Source organism: Pristiophorus japonicus, chromosome 4, assembly GCF_044704955.1.
Source record: "Pristiophorus japonicus isolate sPriJap1 chromosome 4, sPriJap1.hap1, whole genome shotgun sequence".
NCBI lineage: Eukaryota > Metazoa > Chordata > Chondrichthyes > Pristiophoridae > Pristiophorus > Pristiophorus japonicus.
Genome location: NC_091980.1, coordinates 211,591,279 through 211,607,979, shown reverse-complemented (window position 1 = coordinate 211,607,979; position 16,701 = coordinate 211,591,279). Strand labels below are relative to the sequence as shown.

The 16,701-nt window shown below is 47.1% G+C and overlaps 1 protein-coding gene across 3 annotated transcripts in view; it reads right to left on the bottom strand.

Annotated features, from left to right (window-relative positions):
* The window catches only part of akap6 (A kinase (PRKA) anchor protein 6), a 589,551-nt gene that overhangs the window by 51,710 nt on the left and 521,140 nt on the right, over positions 1–16,701 (bottom strand). The window lies entirely within an intron of this gene.

Here is a 16,701-nt window from a genome sequence, read left to right as displayed (position 1 = left end):
GGAGTGGAGTCCAGCGGCAGGCTCATCTGTCACCAAAACCAATTTGCAGGTTGGTGGGACAGGGAAATGGAGTCCCTCCATTTTACCAAAATTCCCTGGATTCTGGGGAGGTCCCAGTAGATTGGAAAACTGCAAATGTAACACCCCCATTTAAATAAGAAGGCAGACAAAAAGCAGGAAACTGTAGACTAGTTAGCCTGACATCTGTGGTTGGGAAGATTTTGGAGTCCATTATTAAAGAAGCAGTAGCAGGACATTTGGAAAAATATAATTCAGTCAGGCAGAGTCAGCATGGATTTATGAAAGGAAAGTCATGTTTGACAAATTTGCTGGAATTCTTTGAGGATGTAACAAGCAGGGTGGATAAAGGGGAACCAGTGAATGTGGTGTATTTGAACTTCCAGAAGGCATTTGACAAGGTGCCACATAAAAGGTTACTGCACAAGATAAAAGTTCACGGGGTGGGGGTAATATATTAACATGGATAGAGGATTGGCTAACTAACAGAAAACAGAGAGTCGGGATAAATGGTTCATTCTCGGGTTGGCAATCAATAACTAGTGGGGCACCACAGGGATCAGCGCTGGGACTCCAACTATTTACAATCTATATTAACGACTTGAAGGAAGGGACCGAGTGTAACGTAGCCAAGTTTGCTGATGATACAAAGATGGGAGGAAAAGCAATATGTGAGGGCTTGCAAAAGGATACAGACAGGCTAAGTGAGTGGGCAAAAATTTGGCAGATGGAGTATAATGTTGGAAAGTGTGAAGTTATGCACTTTGGCAGAAAGAATCGAAGAACAAGTTATTATTTAAATGGCGAAAAATTGCAAAGTGCTGCAGTACAGCAGGACCTGGGGATCCTGGTGCATGAAACAAAAAAGGTTAGTATGCAGTACAGCAAGTGATCGGGAAGGCCAATGGAATCTTGGCCTTTATTGCAAAGCGAATGGAGTGTAAAAGCAGGGAAATCTTGCTGCAGTTATACAGGCTATTGTTGAGGTCACACCTAGAAGACTGCATGCAGTTTTCGTTTCTATATTTAAGAAGGATATACTTGCTTTGGAGGCAGTTCAGAGAAGGTTCACTAGGTTGATTCCGGAGATGAGGGGTTTGACTTATGAGGAAAGGTAAAGTAAGTTGGGCCTCTACTCATTGGAATTCAGAAGAATGAGAGGTGATCTTATTGAAACGTATAAGATTATGAGGGGGCTTGACAAGCTGGTTGAAGAGAGGATGTTTCCACTGATAGGGGAGACTAGAACTAGAGGGCATAATCTTAGAATCTTAGAGGGACTGCCCATTTAAAACTGAGATGAGGAGGAATTTCTTCTCTCAGAGGGTTGTAAATCTGTGGAATTCTCTGCCTCAGAGTTGTGGAAGCCGGGATATTGAATAAATTTAAGACAGAGATAGACAATTTCTAAACCGATAAGGGAATAAGGGGTTGTGGGCAGCGGGCAGGGAAGTGGACCTGAGTCCATGATCGGATCAGTCATGATCGTATTAAATGGCGGAGCAGGCTCGAGAGGCCATATGGTCTTCTCCTGCTCCTATTGCTTATGTTCTTATGTTCTAACTGCTCCCTTGCTCCTTTTCCATCGATCAAGGAGTGTCAAAATTGCCCCTTACACATTCAGTATACCTTGTGAAAATTATATTTTGGCTTGTTCAACTGAAACTTAAATGAAAAATGTAACATATGATTTCCACCATTTCACTGTGCTTTTCCTCCGATTATATCAACATAGTTTATTAAAGGGTTGCCTTGACTTAGAAAATAAATCATTGAGCTGTAATTGCTCACAGCAAGTGCTCTTGTTCCGCTGAATGTTTTTTTTATTGCTGCCCTTCATAATCCCTTTGCTGACATGCATTGGAAAATGTATCATTTTTAATAATAAGCAGAAGAAACAGAAACCTGGTTTGCATTTGAATTGCTTTCTGATTCCATAATTTTCCAGCGGTGTTCCTATTAGATTCTGATGAAGGGTCATCGACCCGAAACGTTAACTCTGCTTCCTCTCCACAGATGCTGCCTGACCTGCTGAGATTTACAGTATTTTCTGTTTTTATTCCTATTTGGTGGCCTCTTTGCACAGATATGCTGGCAATACATGATGTTCCACAGCAACTATGGAGATTACTAATGTTTGCCATTGCAGCCATTTTTGGAGTTTTATAAACTTGCATACTGAAGACTTCACTGTATTGTAATGTGACAGGTCACAAACATTTGGTAATAGGATTTGATAAATAAAAGTGACTCTAACAATGACAATGACAGATACAATTTCAATGAATAAATTCAATGGAGTTGGTATCTGTCATTCCTGCAGCTTTGCAACCAAATACAAAGGGCAGGATTTTGCGGGGGGCGCGGGGGGAGCGGGGCAGTGGGCACGATCGATGATCGATGGCACGAATAACATGGATTCAAGAGAGCTCCTGGGCTGGCAGCTCCTTTCTGAGCTGTTTCTCTCTTCAACTGTATCTGTGGTCATCCATTGCCACATTTTGCTCTTTCTTCCCCAAATCTCCTTTCTTTCATTGCTTAAGATACCCTCCTTCTGATAGTGAAAGCCCAAACTACAAGTTCAAACTACAAGTTTAAAGTTACTCCATAAGCAAAATACTGCAGATGCTGGAATCTGAAATAAAAACAGAAAATGCTGGAAATCTCAGCAGGTCAAGCAGCATTTGTGGAGAGAAATGAAGTTAATGTTTCATCTGCGACCCTTCATCAGAACTGGATTGGTGACTTTAAATTTACATATTGATTGGGCTAACCAAACTGGTAGCAATACTGTGGAGGAGGATTTCCTGGAGTGTATAAGGGATAGTTTTCTAGACCAATATGTTGAGGAACCAACTAGAGAGCAGGCCATCCTAGACTGGGTCTCATGTAACAAAGAAGATTCATTAGCAATCTGGTCGTGTGGGGCCCCTTGGGGAAGAGTGACCATAATATGGTAGAATTCTGCATTAAGCTGGAGAGTGACACAGTTAATTCAGAGACTAAGGTCCTGAACTTAAAGAAAGGAAACTTTGATGGTATGAGAGGTGAATTGGCTAGGATAGACTGGAGAATAATACTTAATGGGTTGACAGTGGATAGGCAATGGCAGACATTTAAAGATCACATGGATGAACTACAACAATTGTACATCCCTGTGTGGTGTAAGAATAAAAAAGGTAAGGTGGCTCAACCATGGCTAACAAGGGAAATCAGGAAAAGTGTTAAATCTAAGGAAGAGGCATATAAATTGGCCAGAAAAAGCAGCAAACCCGAGGACTGGGAGAAATTTAGAATTCAGCAGAGGAGGACTAAGGGTTTAATTAGGAGGGGAAAAATAGTGTATGAGAGGAAACTTGCAGGGAACATAAAAACTGACTGCAAAAGCTTCTATAGATATGTGAAGAGAAAAAGATACGTGAAGACTAATGTAGATCCCTTGCAGTCAGAATCAGGTGAATTCATAATGGGGAACAAGTAAATGGCAGACAAATTGAATAAATGCTTTTGTTCTGTCTTCACTAAGGAAGACATGAATAACCTCCCGAAAATACTTGGGGACCAAAGGTCTAGCGAGAAGGGGGAACTTGAAGGAAATCCTTATCAGTCAAGAGATGGTGTTAGGGAAATTGAAGGGACTGAAGGCCGATAAATCCCCAGGGCCTGATAGTCTGCATCCCAGAGTACTTAAAGAAGTGGCCCGAGAAATAGTAGATGCATTGGTGGTCATTTTCCAACATTCCATGGACTCTGGATCAGTTCCTATGGATTGGAGGGTAGCTAATGTAACCCCACTTTTTAAAAAAGGAGGGAGAGAGAAAACAGGGAATTATAGACCGGTTAGCCTGACATCGGTGATGGACAAAATGCTGGAATCAATTATTAAAGGTGTAATAGCAGCGCATCTGGAAAGCAGTGACAGGATCGGTCCAAATGAACATGGATTTATGAAAGGGAAATCATGCTTGACAAATCTTCGAGTTTTTTGAGGATGTAACTAGTAGAATGGATAAGGGAGAACCAGTGGATGTGGTGTATTTGGACATTCAAAAGACTTTTGACAAGGTCCCACACAAGAGATTAGTGTGCAAAATTAAGGCACATGGTATTGGAGGTAATGTATTGACGTGGATAGAGAACTGGTTGGCAAACAGGAAGTAAAGAGTGGGAATAAACGGGTCCTTTTCAGAATGGCAGGCAGTGGCTAGTGGGGTGCCGCAGGGTTCAGTGCTGGGATCCCAGCTATTTACAATATACATTAATGATTTAGACGAAGGAATTGTAGATAATATCTCCAAGATTCCATGACACTAAGCTGGGTGGCAGTGCGAGCTGTGAGGAGGATACTAAGAGGCTGCAGGGGGACTTGGCCAGGTTAGGTGAATGGAGGTGTTACTACAGTTGTACAGGGCCTTGGTGAGATGACACCTTGAGTATTGCGTGCAATTTTGGTCTCCTAATCTGAGGAAGGACATGCTTGCTATTGAGGGAGTGCAGCGAAGGTTCAGCAGACTGATTCCCGGGATGGCAGGACTGACATATGAGGAAAGACTGGATCGGCTCGGCTTATACTCACTGGAATTTAGAAGAATGAGAGGGGATCTCATAGAAACTTATAAAATTCTGTTGGACTGGACAGGTTAGATGCAGGTAGAATATTCCCGATGTTGGGGAAGTCCAGAGCCAGGGGTCACAGTCTAAAGATAAGGGGTAAGTCATATAGGACCGAGATAAGGAGAAACTTTTTCACCCAGAGAGTTGTGAACCTGTGGAATTCTCTACCACTGAAAGTTGTTGAGTCCAGTTCGTTGGACATATTCAAAAGGGAGTTAGATGTGGCCCTTACGGCTAAAGGGATCAGGGGGGTATGGAGGCAGGGGTGGGGTACTGAGGTTGCATGATCAGCCATGATTATATTGAATGGCGGTGCAGGCTCGAAGGGCCGAATGGCCTACTCCTGCACCTATTTTCTATATTTCTAAGATGTAACTAAGGAAGTGTGGGGCAGTGAAAGGGGGAGGGGAGAAAAGAACAAAAGGGAACGATGGAAGGCAGAAGAGATTAAGAGACAAAAGGGATGATGGAAAAAATGAAATGGTAATGGGATGAGTTAAGGAACAAAAGATGAGTCTAGATCGGGTGTGAATGGTGGAATCATCACCAGCTGCTATGGGGAAAAAAAGGTCTGGTTTGTTCAAAAAAAAGGAAAAAAAATATGGGCAGAGGTTATGGTCTGAAATAGTTGAACTTGATGTTGAGTCCAGAAGGCTGTAAAGTGCCTAAACGAAAGATGAGGTGCTGTTCCTCGAGCTTGCATTGCATTTCTTTGGAGGCCGAGGATGGAGAGATCAGAGTGGAGGTGGAGATGAAAATGAAAGTAACAGGCAACTGGAAGCTCGAGGTCATGCTTGCGGACTGAACGGAGATGCTCTGCAAAGTGGTCACCCAATCTACGCTTGTTCTCCCCAATGTAGAGGAGACTGCATCATGAGCAGCGAATACAGTATACTAAATTGAAAGAAGTACAATTAAATCGCTGTTTCACCTGGAAGGAGTGTTTGGACCGTGGAAAAGGCAGGTGTTGCCACTTCTGCGGTTGCACGGGACGATGCCGTGGGAAGGGGAGGGGGTGCTAGGGGGTGATTGAGGAGTGGTCAGGGTGTCGTGGAGGGAGTGGTCCCTTCGGAATACCGAGAGGGGAGTGGTGGTGGGATCACGTTGGAAGTGGCGGAAATGTTGGAGGATGATCCGTTGAATGTGGAAGCTGGTGGGGGTGAAAGGTGAGGGAACCCTGTCATGGTTCTGGGAGGGAGGGGAAGAGGTGAGAGCAGAAGTGCGGGAAATAGAATGGACACGGTCGAGGGCCATGTTAACCATGGTGGAGGGAAATCCTCGGGTGAGGAAAAGGAAGACATATCAGAGGTATGGAAGGTGGCGTCATCAAAACTGATGCGACAGAGATAGAAGAACTGGGAGAATGGAATGGAGTCCTTACAGGATGCAGGGTGGGAGGAAGTGTAGTCCAGGTAGCTGTGGGAGTCAGTGGGCTTATAGTGAATGTTTGTCAATCGCCTAGCCCCAGAAATGGAGACAGAGAAGTCGAGGAAGGAAGGGAAGAGTCGGAGGTGGACCATGTGAAGGTGAGGGAAGGGTGGAAATTAGATGCAAAGTGAATGAAATTTTCTCGTTCAGGGCGAGAGCAGGAAACGGCACTGATACAGTCATCAATGTACCGGAAAAAGAGGTGAGGGAGGGGATCCGAGCAGGACTGAAACAAAGAATGTTCCACATATCCCACAAAAACGCTGGCATAGCTAGGAGCCATGTGGGGGTTCCCATAGCAGCACCTTTAATTTGGAGGAAGTGAGTGGAGTCAAAGGAGAAGTTGTTCAATGTGAGAACAAGTTCAGCCAGGTGGAGGAGGGTGGTGGTGGATGGGGACTGGTTGGACCTCAGCTCAAGGAAGAAGCGGAGCATCCTCAGGCCATCCTGGTTGGGGATGGAAGTGTAGCGGGATTGGACGTCCATAGTGAAAATGAGACGGTTGGGGCCGGGAAACTGGAAACTGTTAAAGTGACGGAAGGCGTCGGAGGAGTCGTCGATGTAGGTGAGAAGAGATTGGACAAGGGGAGAAAAATAGAGTCGAGATAGGAAGAAATCCATTCCATGGGGCAAGAACAGGCTGAAACGATGGGTCTACCAGAGCAGTCCTGTTTGTGGATCGTGACAAGGAGGCGAGCTGTGCAGGGTTGGGGAACTATGAGGTTGGTGGCTCTGAAGGGAAGATCTCCAGAGGAGATGAAGTTAGTGACGGTGTGGGAAATGATGGCTTGATGTTCGGCAGTGGGGTCATGGTCCAAGGGGAGTTAGGAGGAGGTGTCAGAGAGTTGGTGATCAGTCTCTGCAAGGTAGAGGTCGGTTCGCCAAACAACTACAGCGCCACCCTGGTCAGCAGGTTTAATAACAAAGTTGGGGTTGGATCTGAGTGAGCGGAGTGTTGGAAGTTCAGAGGGATGTAGGTTGGAGTGAGTGAAAGGAACAGAGAAATTGAGACGGCCGATGTCCCATTGGCAGTTCACAATGAAAAGATCGAGAGAGGGTAAGAGGCCAGAGGGAGGTTTCCAGGTAGAGCGAGAATTCTGAAAACGGGAGAAAGGGTCAGCTGTGCGGGGGAAGATTTCTAGCCCAAGAAGTGGGCACGAAGGCGAAGGTGACGGAAAAAGAACTCAGCATCGTGCCGAGCTCAAAATTCATTGAGGTGGGGGCGTAAGGGTATGAAGCTCAGGCTTTTGCTGAGGACTGATCATTTGGGGTCAGAGAGGGGAAGGTCAGAGCGGATCGTGAAAACACGGCAGGGGGAGAGAACAAAGGGAAGAGAAGGAGAAGGTGGTTCTGGAGGGGCGTTGGTGTCCAAGAATTGATGAAGCTTACGATCCTTGACACCTGAAAGGAAGGAAAAAACGTTTATGGTTCAAGTGCCAGATGAGGCGAAGGATGAAATGAAACTGTAGACTATGACAGCTTAGAAATAGCATGAGTCAGTGATGCTGAAGGGAGAGATCGAGAGCATGGATGTGGTGGCATTGAGTGTGGATCTCAGTGTGCGGTGAGAGCAGTGGTTCTTTAAAGGTATCCCTGCAGAGCCCACTGCTGTCCCCCGGTGTGTCTTTGTTCTCACTGGGGTCTGACAATTCGGAAGGATAGACAAGAAGGGAAAGGAGGTGGGGTAGCTCTGTTAATAAAGGATGATATCAGGGCAGTTGTGAGAGATGATATTGGCTCTAATGAACAAAATGTTGAATCATTGTGGGTGGAGATTAGAGATAGTAAGGGGAAAAAGTCAATGGTGGGCGTAGTTTATAGGCCCCCAAATAATAACTTCACGGTGGGGTGGACAATAATCAAGGGAGTAATGGAGGCATGTGAAAAAGGAACGGCAGTAATCATGGGGGATTTTACCCTACATATCGATTGGTCAAATCAAATCGCACGGCGTAGCCTGGAGGAGGAATTCATAGAATGCATACGGGATTGTTTCTTTGAACAGTATGTCACAGAACCTACAAGGGAGCAAGCTATCTTAGATCTGGTCCTGTGTAATGAGTCAGGAAAAATAAACGATTTCCTAGTAAAAGATCTACTCGGAATGAGTGATCACAGTATGGTTGAATTTGTAATACAGATTGAGGGTGAGGAAGTAGTGTCTTAAACGAGTGTACTATGCTTAAACAAAGGGGACTACAGTGGGATGAGGGCAGAGTTGGCTAAAGTAGACTGGAAACAAGGACTAAACGGTGGCACAATTGAGGAACAGTGGAGGACTTTTCAGGAGCTCTTTCATAGCGCTCAACAAAAATATATTCCAGTGAAAAAGAAGGGCGGTAAGAGAAGGGATAACCAGCCGTGGATAACCAAGGAAATAAAGGAGAGTATCAAATTAAAAACCAATGCGTATAAGGTGGCCAAGGTTAGTGGGAAACTAGAAGATTGGGAAAATTTTAAACAACAGCAAAGAATGACTAAGAAAGCAATAAAGAAAGGAAAGATAGATTACGAAAGTAAACTTGCGCAAAATATAAAAACAGATAGTAAAAGCTTTTACCGATATATAAAACGGAAGAGAGTGACTAAAGTAAATGTTGGTCCCTTAGAAGATGAGAAGGGGGATTTAATAATGGGAAATGCGGAAATGGCCGAGACCTTAAAAATTATTTTGCTTTGGTCTTCACAGTGGAAGACACAAAAACCATGCCAAAAATTGCTGGTCACGGGAATGTGGGAAGGGAGGACCTTGAGACAATCACCATCACTAGGGGGGTAGTGCTGGACAGGCTAATGGGACTCAAGGTAGACAAGTCCCCTGGTCCTGATGAAATGCATCCCAGGGTATTAAAAGAGATGGCGGAAGTTATAGCAGATGCATTCGTTATAATCTACCAAAATTCTCTGGACTCTGAGGAAGTTCCATCGGATTGGAAAGCAGCTATTGTAACGCCTCTGTTTAAAAAAGGAGGCAGACAAAAGGCAGGTAACTATAGGCCGGTTAGTTTAACATCTGTAGTGGGGAAAATGCTTGAAGCTATCATTAAGGAAGAAATAGCGGGACATCTAGATAGGAATAGTGCAATCAAGCAGACGCAACATGGATTCATGAAGGGGAAATCATGTTTAACTAATATACTGAAATTCTTTGAGGATATAACGAGCATGGTGGATAGAGGTGTACCGATGGATTTGGTGTATTTAGATTTCCAAAAGGCATTCGATAAGGTGCCACACAAAAGGTTACTGCAGAAGATAAAGGTACGCGGAGTCAGAGGAAATGTATTAGCATGGATCGAGAATTGGCTGGCTAACAGAAAGCAGAGAGTCGGGATAAATGGGTCCTTTTCGGGTTGGAAATCGGTGGTTAGTGGTGTGCCACAGGGATCGGTGCTTTGACCACAACTGTTTACAATATACATAGATGACCTGGAAGAGGGGACAGAGTATAGTGTAACAAAATTTGAAGATGACACAAAGATTAGTGGGAAAGCGGGTTGTGTAGAGGACACAGAGAGGCTGCAAAGAGATTTAGATAGGTTAAGCGAATGGGCTAAGGTTTGGCAGATGGAATACAATGTCGGAAAATGTGAGGTCATCCACCTTGGAAAAAAAAAACAGTAAAAGGGAATATTATTTGAATGGGGAGAAATTACAACATGCTGCGGTGCAGAGGGACCTGGGGGTCCTTGTACATGAATCCCAAAAAGTTAGTTTGCAGGTGCAGCAGATAATCAGGAAGGCGAATGGAATGTTGGCCTTCATTGCGAGAGGGATGGAGTACAAAAGCAGGGAGGTCCTGCTGCAACTGTACAGGATATTGGTGAGGCCGCAACTGGAGTACTGCGTGCAGTTTTGGTCACCTTACTTAAGGAAGGATATACCAGCTTTGGAGGGGGTACAGAGACGATTCACGAGGCTGATTCCGGAGATGAGGGGGTTACCTTATGATGATAGATTGAGTAGACTGGGTCTTTACTTGTTGGAGTTCAGAAGGATGAGGGGTGATCTTATAGAAACATTTAAAATAATGAAAGGGATAGACAAGATAGAGGCAGAGAGGTTGTTTCCACTGGTCGGGGAAACTAGAACTAGGGGGCACAGCCTCAAAATACGGGGGAGCCAATTTAAAACCGAGTTGAGAAGGAATTTCTTCTCCCAGAGGGTTGTGAATCTGTGGACTTCTCTGCCCAAGGAAGCAGTTGAGGCTAGCTCATTGAATGTATTCAAATCACAGATAGATAGATTTTTAACCAATAAGGGAATTAAGGGTTATGGGGAGCGGGCATGTAAGTGGAGCTGAGTCCACGGCCAGATCAGCCATGATCTTTTTGAATGGCGGAGCAGGCTCGAGGGACGAGATGGCCTACTCCTGTTCCTAATTCTTATGTTCTTATTCAACTGCTGGATCTCTGAAAAAATTTGATTTCCATCACTGGATTACTTGCGAACAGGACTTCGTTGCTTTACAGACTACACTGTTTGACTCATCGGCTGTGGCTTTGCTCTGTTTTCAGTCACTTCAAGTCTTTGATGCTGAATTCTTTTGTCAAATAGGTTTCCGATCTCTTGGAATTATCTGGATATCCAGATTACATTTCTGCTTTGAACCACACTGGATTGCACCACTACATTTCTGCACTGGACTACAATGGATTATACTATTAGACTTACCTGCTGTTTCTCCATCTCTGTTACTAAAGATTTTTTTTATCTTTTAACTGGGGCTGTGTCTTTGCTGAACTGGTTCTATTGGTTTTTCAGCTCTGCTGGCTTCTAGCTAGCAGCTGCTGCTTCACTTGCTGTCGATGACTTGTTCTACCGGTTTTCAACTTTGCTGGTCACTGGCTTTGATTTTACTTTTTCTCCGCTGCAATGATCTACGATGATCTCCAACTTGCATCAACTTCGCCATCATCCTTCAGCACCGCTATCGACTCTTTCCCAAGGCAACAACCCCCATCCTCGATCCTCGAATTCTCTATCCTTCAAATAGCTTTTGGACTTCACTCACCTGCTTTGGACAGTGGTTTGTCGATGCTCCGTGCCGGCCCCATTCTGTGTATGTCAGCTTTGTCCTTCCATGGGACCTCTGACTTTGACCTTGGTCTCCAGACTATTGTATCCCATTAATTACTAAATGTAAACAGGCCAATGTAACCTGAGCTTTTCCCATGTCAATTCGCGTGCGCAATTTGGCTGCCGCTCTGGACCCGAGTCATTCAATACTTTTCCACTTAATACCCCTCTTTTCCTTTTCTCTCTATCCCTTCCTGACCACTCTCTCCTGTCGTCATGCCTCCTTTCATTTCTCCTGTCTCGGATACACTGCCCTCCCAAATCCCTACCCCAATCCTTCATTACTTTTCGACCTTCCTACACTCCTGCTGCTGTCCCAGGCTTGACTCCCTCTCAGATAAGCCTACAGCTTCCCTCTGTGCCTCTCTTGCCATCCTCTGAAGGGCCCATTGAGGCATTTGTTGCTGCCTCCTTATGAGCAGCAACCCCAACTGACTCGTCCTACTATCTCGCCGACCTTCCCACCCAGCATAGCCACTGGGGGCTAATCTTGCCAATCTCCTCCCCCTTCAACTCACCCCCCCACCCCCCCCAGCACTGACCCAGTGGACGCAGGCAGTGGAGCAGCCATCACCGACCCTCTCTGCATCCTCCTTCAGAATGTCCTTTCGCTTGCGAACAAGGCCCTTGCCATCCACAAGCTTATCGTGGATGATTGCATCGACATCATGGCCCTGATGGAAACTTGGTTGAGGGGTGGTGACACCTTAACCTTAAATGAAACCATCCCACCTAGTTATACCTTCCACCACTTGCTGTGGTGGTCGTGTGGCTCTCATCAGCAAATCACACTTTGGTCTGTCCCCTTACTCATCCGGCACTTTTTCCTCCTTTTAGCATCTCACCTTATTCCACCCCACTGACCTCTCATTTAAAATTCTCATTCTTTACTGCCCACACAAGTACCATAACATTTCTATTACCGATATATCTTCATTGCTTTCCTCCCTCAGCTTCTGCACCTAACGACTTCCAATTCTCGGTGATTTGAATCTCCATCTCAATTCATCATGCTCTCTCTCCTCTGAGTTCACTAGCCTCCTATCCTCCCTTAATCTCTCCCTCCATGTAAACTCACCTACCCATATTCACGGACATCCCCTCGACCTTGCCATCTCTCGTGGCCTTGTACTCCCATCGTGTCAATCGCAGATAAGGCCATCTCTGACCACTTCTTTGTATCGCTCTCCACCCATACCTCCCTTCCACCCGCTGCCAACCCTACCTCCTTCTGGGTCCGCCCCTGGAAAAAACTCTCTCCCAACTCTCTTGTAACTGCACTTATGAATTCCCAACTGTCCAGCCTTTCACCCTCCAATCACCATGACATTTCTGCAGCTACCGATCTGCTCAACCACACCCTCACCACCATCTTCAGTCCGTTGGGTGGGCCACATTGTCCGTATGCTGGACACAAGACTCTCAAAGCAAGCGCTCTACTCGGAACTCCTACTTGGCAAGCGAGCCCCAGTTGGGCAGAGGAAATGTTTCAAGGACACCCTCAAAGCCTCCTTGATAAAGTGCAACATCCCCAACGACACCTGGGAGTCACTAAAGAGTATCCGGGAGGGCACCGAGCACCTTGAGTCTCGTCGCCGAAAGCATGCAGAAAACAAGCGCAGGCAGCAGAAAGAGCATGCGGCAAACCAGGCTCCCCATCCACCCTTCCCTCCAATGACTGTCTGTCCCACCTGTGACAGAGACCGTAATTCTCGTATTGGACTATTCAGTCACCTGAGAACGCACTTTTGGAGGGGAAGCATGTCTTCCTCGATTCTGAGGGACTGCCTATGATGATGATGATGACGCCCTAGTCCCTATTAAAACAATACTCTCTCTCACCCTGGCCGTTCCCCCTGGTACAGCCCTTATCTTCGCTCCCTTATGTCCAAGGGACACAGACTTGAACAGATATGGTGGACGACTGGTTTAGCCATTCACCGTCAGATTTGGCTGGACCACATAAAGCATTATCAGGTCCTGCTCTCGTCTGCCAAAATTGCTTACTGGCATTCTGGATGCAAAGATAAACCCCGGTTTCAATTCTCCACTGCTAACCGTCTTTTCAAACACCTCTCCCCAGTCTCCATCCTCACCTCTAACAATAAGTGTGAACTGCTCATGGATGTCTTTGTCTCTAAGATTGAGATCATCTGTTCAGCTGCCTCTGCCACTTCCCTTCCTTTCCCTAGCCCACTGGGCCAAGCTTCCTCTAAGGATCCCCCCTGTCTTAGCCCTGACCTCATATCTTTCTCCATTTCTCTCCGATCTCCCCTCATGACCTCTCCAAGTTCACCCTGTCCATGAGACCCACTTCCTGCACTCTTAACCCTATTCCCATCATCATCATCATCATAGGCAGTCCCTCGAAATTGAGCAAGATTTGCTTCCAATCTAAAAGTGAGTTCTTAGGTGACTGAACAGTCCAATACGGGAATTACAGTCTCAGTCACAGGTGGGACAAACAGTCGCTGAAGGAAAGGGTGGGTGGTTTTCCGCACGCTCGTTCCGCTGCCTGCGCTTGTTTTCTGCATGCTCTCGGCGACGAGACCCGAGGTGCTCAGCGTCCTCCTGGATGCACTTCCTCCACTTAGGGCGGTCTTTGGCCAGGGATTCCCAGGTGTCGGTGGGGATGTTGCATTTTATCAAGGAGGCTTTGAGGGTGTCCTTGAAACGTTTCCTCTGCCCACCTTGGGCTCGCTTGCAGTGTACGAGTTCCGAGTAGGATGCTTGCTTTGGGAGTCTTTTGTTAGGCGTGTGTACAATGTGGCCCGCCCAACAGAGCTGGTCGAGTGTGGCCAGTGCTTCGATGCTGGGGATATTGGCCTGATCGAGGACGCTAATGTTGGTGTGTCTGTCCTCCAAAGGGTATTTGCAGGATCTTGCGGAGACATCATTGATGGTATTTCTCCAGCGATTTGAGGTGTCTACTGTATATGGTCCATGTCTCTGGGCTATACAAGAGGGCAGGTATCACTACAGCCCTGTAGACCATGAGTTTGGTGGCAGATTTCAGGGCCTGATCTTCAAACACTCTTTTCCTCAGGTGGCCGAAGGCTGCGCTGGCGCACTGAAGGTGGTGTTGAACCTCATCATCGATGTCTGCCCTTGCTGGTAATAGGCTCCCAAGGTATGGAAAGTGGTCCATGTTGTCCAGGGCCCGCCGTGGATCTTGATGACTCGGGGGCAGTGCTGTGTGGCGGGGTCAGGTTGGTGGAGGACCTTTGTCTTACAGATGTTTAGTGTAAGACCCATGCTTTCATATGCCTCAGTGAAGCTGTTGACTATTGTGGTGTCCTGCACCGTACTACAAACTCACACAAGGTATATACTGCAGACACAGTCACTACATGACCTTAACCTTTATTCCCAGGACCAAGGAGTCTGACCCTGGGTGGGACCTCCCTCTTTATACCTGGAAACCCAGGTGAGGAGTGTCTCCCACAAGTTCACCCCCTGTGGTCAGGGTGTGCATTTCTAGGGTATAAGTACAGTGTACAGAAGGTTACAGTTACATGAAGATTACCGTTGCATGATGGTTACATACATGACATCACCTCCCTCCTTACGTCTTTTTGTGTCAAAGGTTAAGTCTTTCAGGTGGTCGACGCTCTCTCGTGGAGCGCCGCAATTGTGACTCTGGTGGCTGAGCCTCGACATGCGTCTCTGTCACCTGAGGTGATTCCGGCCTGTCCGGGCTGGCCGCAGGGACTGTGCATGCTGTGGGTTGTCCTCGTTGCTCATCCACTGGCAGTGGTGTGGGTGACATCTCATGCTCTTCTTCAGGTTCCTCCGTGTCTATACTGAACCTTTTCTTTACTTGGTCCAAGTGTTTGCGGCATATCTGCCCATTGTTTAGTCTGACCACTATGACCCTATTCCCTTCTTTGCCAATTACTGTGCCCTCAAGCCACTTGGGTCCCAAAGCATGGTTAAGAACAAATACCTGGTCATCCATTTCTATACACTTCCCCCTTGAGTTTCGATCATGGAACTTGGTTTGGGACTGGCGCTTGCCCTCAACAATGTCTGCCAGGGCTGGGTGAATGAGGGCCAGCCGCGTTTTAAGCGTGCGTTTCATGAGGAGTTCCGCTGGCAGGACTCCCGTGAGCGAGTGCGGGCGGGACCTGTAGGCCAGCAGGAGACGTGATAGGCGGTACTGAAGGGAGGGTCCTTGGATGCGTAGCATGCCCTGTTTTAATGACTTGGACCGCACGTTCCGCCTGGCCATTGGAAGCCGGCTTGAACGGCGCTGTCCGGACATGTTTGATACCATTGCCCGACATAAACTCCTGGAATTCATGGCTGGTGAAACACGGGCCATTGTCACTGACCAGGATGTCCGGCAAGCCGTGGGTCGCGAAAACCGTACGCAGACTCTCCATGGTGATGGATGTCGTGCACGAGTTTAATATGATGCACTCGATCCATTTCGAGTATGCATCGGCAACGATCAGGAACATTTTCCCCGTGAACGGGCCCGCATAGTTTACATGAATACGTGACCATGGCCTGGTGGGCCAGGACCACAGGCTGAGTGGGGCCTCACTGGGGGTATTGCCCAGCTGGGCACATGTCGTGCACCTGCGAACCCAGTGTTCCAGGTCTGAGTCAATCCCCGGCCACCATACATGTGACCGGGCAATGGCCTTCATTAACACAATGCCAGAGTGCTCGCTGTGGAGTTCCCTGCCTTTCTGGGGCATGACTACCTGGCTGCCCCATAGCAGGCAGTCGGCTTGGACGGAGAGCTCATCCATCCGTCTCTGAAACGGTCTGACCTCCTCGGGGCACGCCCTGTGTGCAGGCGCCCAATCCCCAGTCAGGACACATTTCTTTATCATAGATAGGAGGGAGTCTCTGTTGGTCCAGAGTTTGATCTGGCGGGCTGTGATGGGAGAGCCTGTGGTGTCAAAAGCCTCAAACGGCCATGATCATCTCAGCGCTTTGCACCGTTGCCCCCTCGGTGGTGGCCAGTGGGAGCCTGCTGAGCGTGTCAGCGCAATTTTCGGTGCCTGGCCAGTACTGTATGTTGTAGTCATATGCAGCCAGCGTGAGAGCCCATCGCTGTATGCGAGCTGACTCATTGGCATTGACAGCCTTGCTGTCGGACAACAGGGATGTTAACGGCTTGTGGTCCGTCTCTAGCTCGAACCATCTACCGAAAAGATACTGGTGCATCTTTTTCATATCGTAAACACAAGCGAGTGCTTCCTTTTCGACCATGCCGTATCCACGCTCTGCCTGGGAGAGTGAGCTGGAGGCATAAGCCACCGGTTGGAGTCGGCCATCACCATTACCCTGCTGCAACACACACCCAACCCCGTAGGACGATGCATCGCACGTTAAAACCAGTTTTTTACAGGGGTCATACAAAGTCAACAGTTTGTTAGAACACAGCAGGTTCCTCGCCTTATTGAAAGCCCGTTCTTGACAGTCCCCCCAAAGCCATTCACAACCTTTACGCAGGGGCATGTGTAACGGCTCCAACAATGTGCTTAAGTTCGGCAGAAAGTTCCCGAAATAGTTCAAAAGTCCCAGGAATGATCGCAACTCTGACAT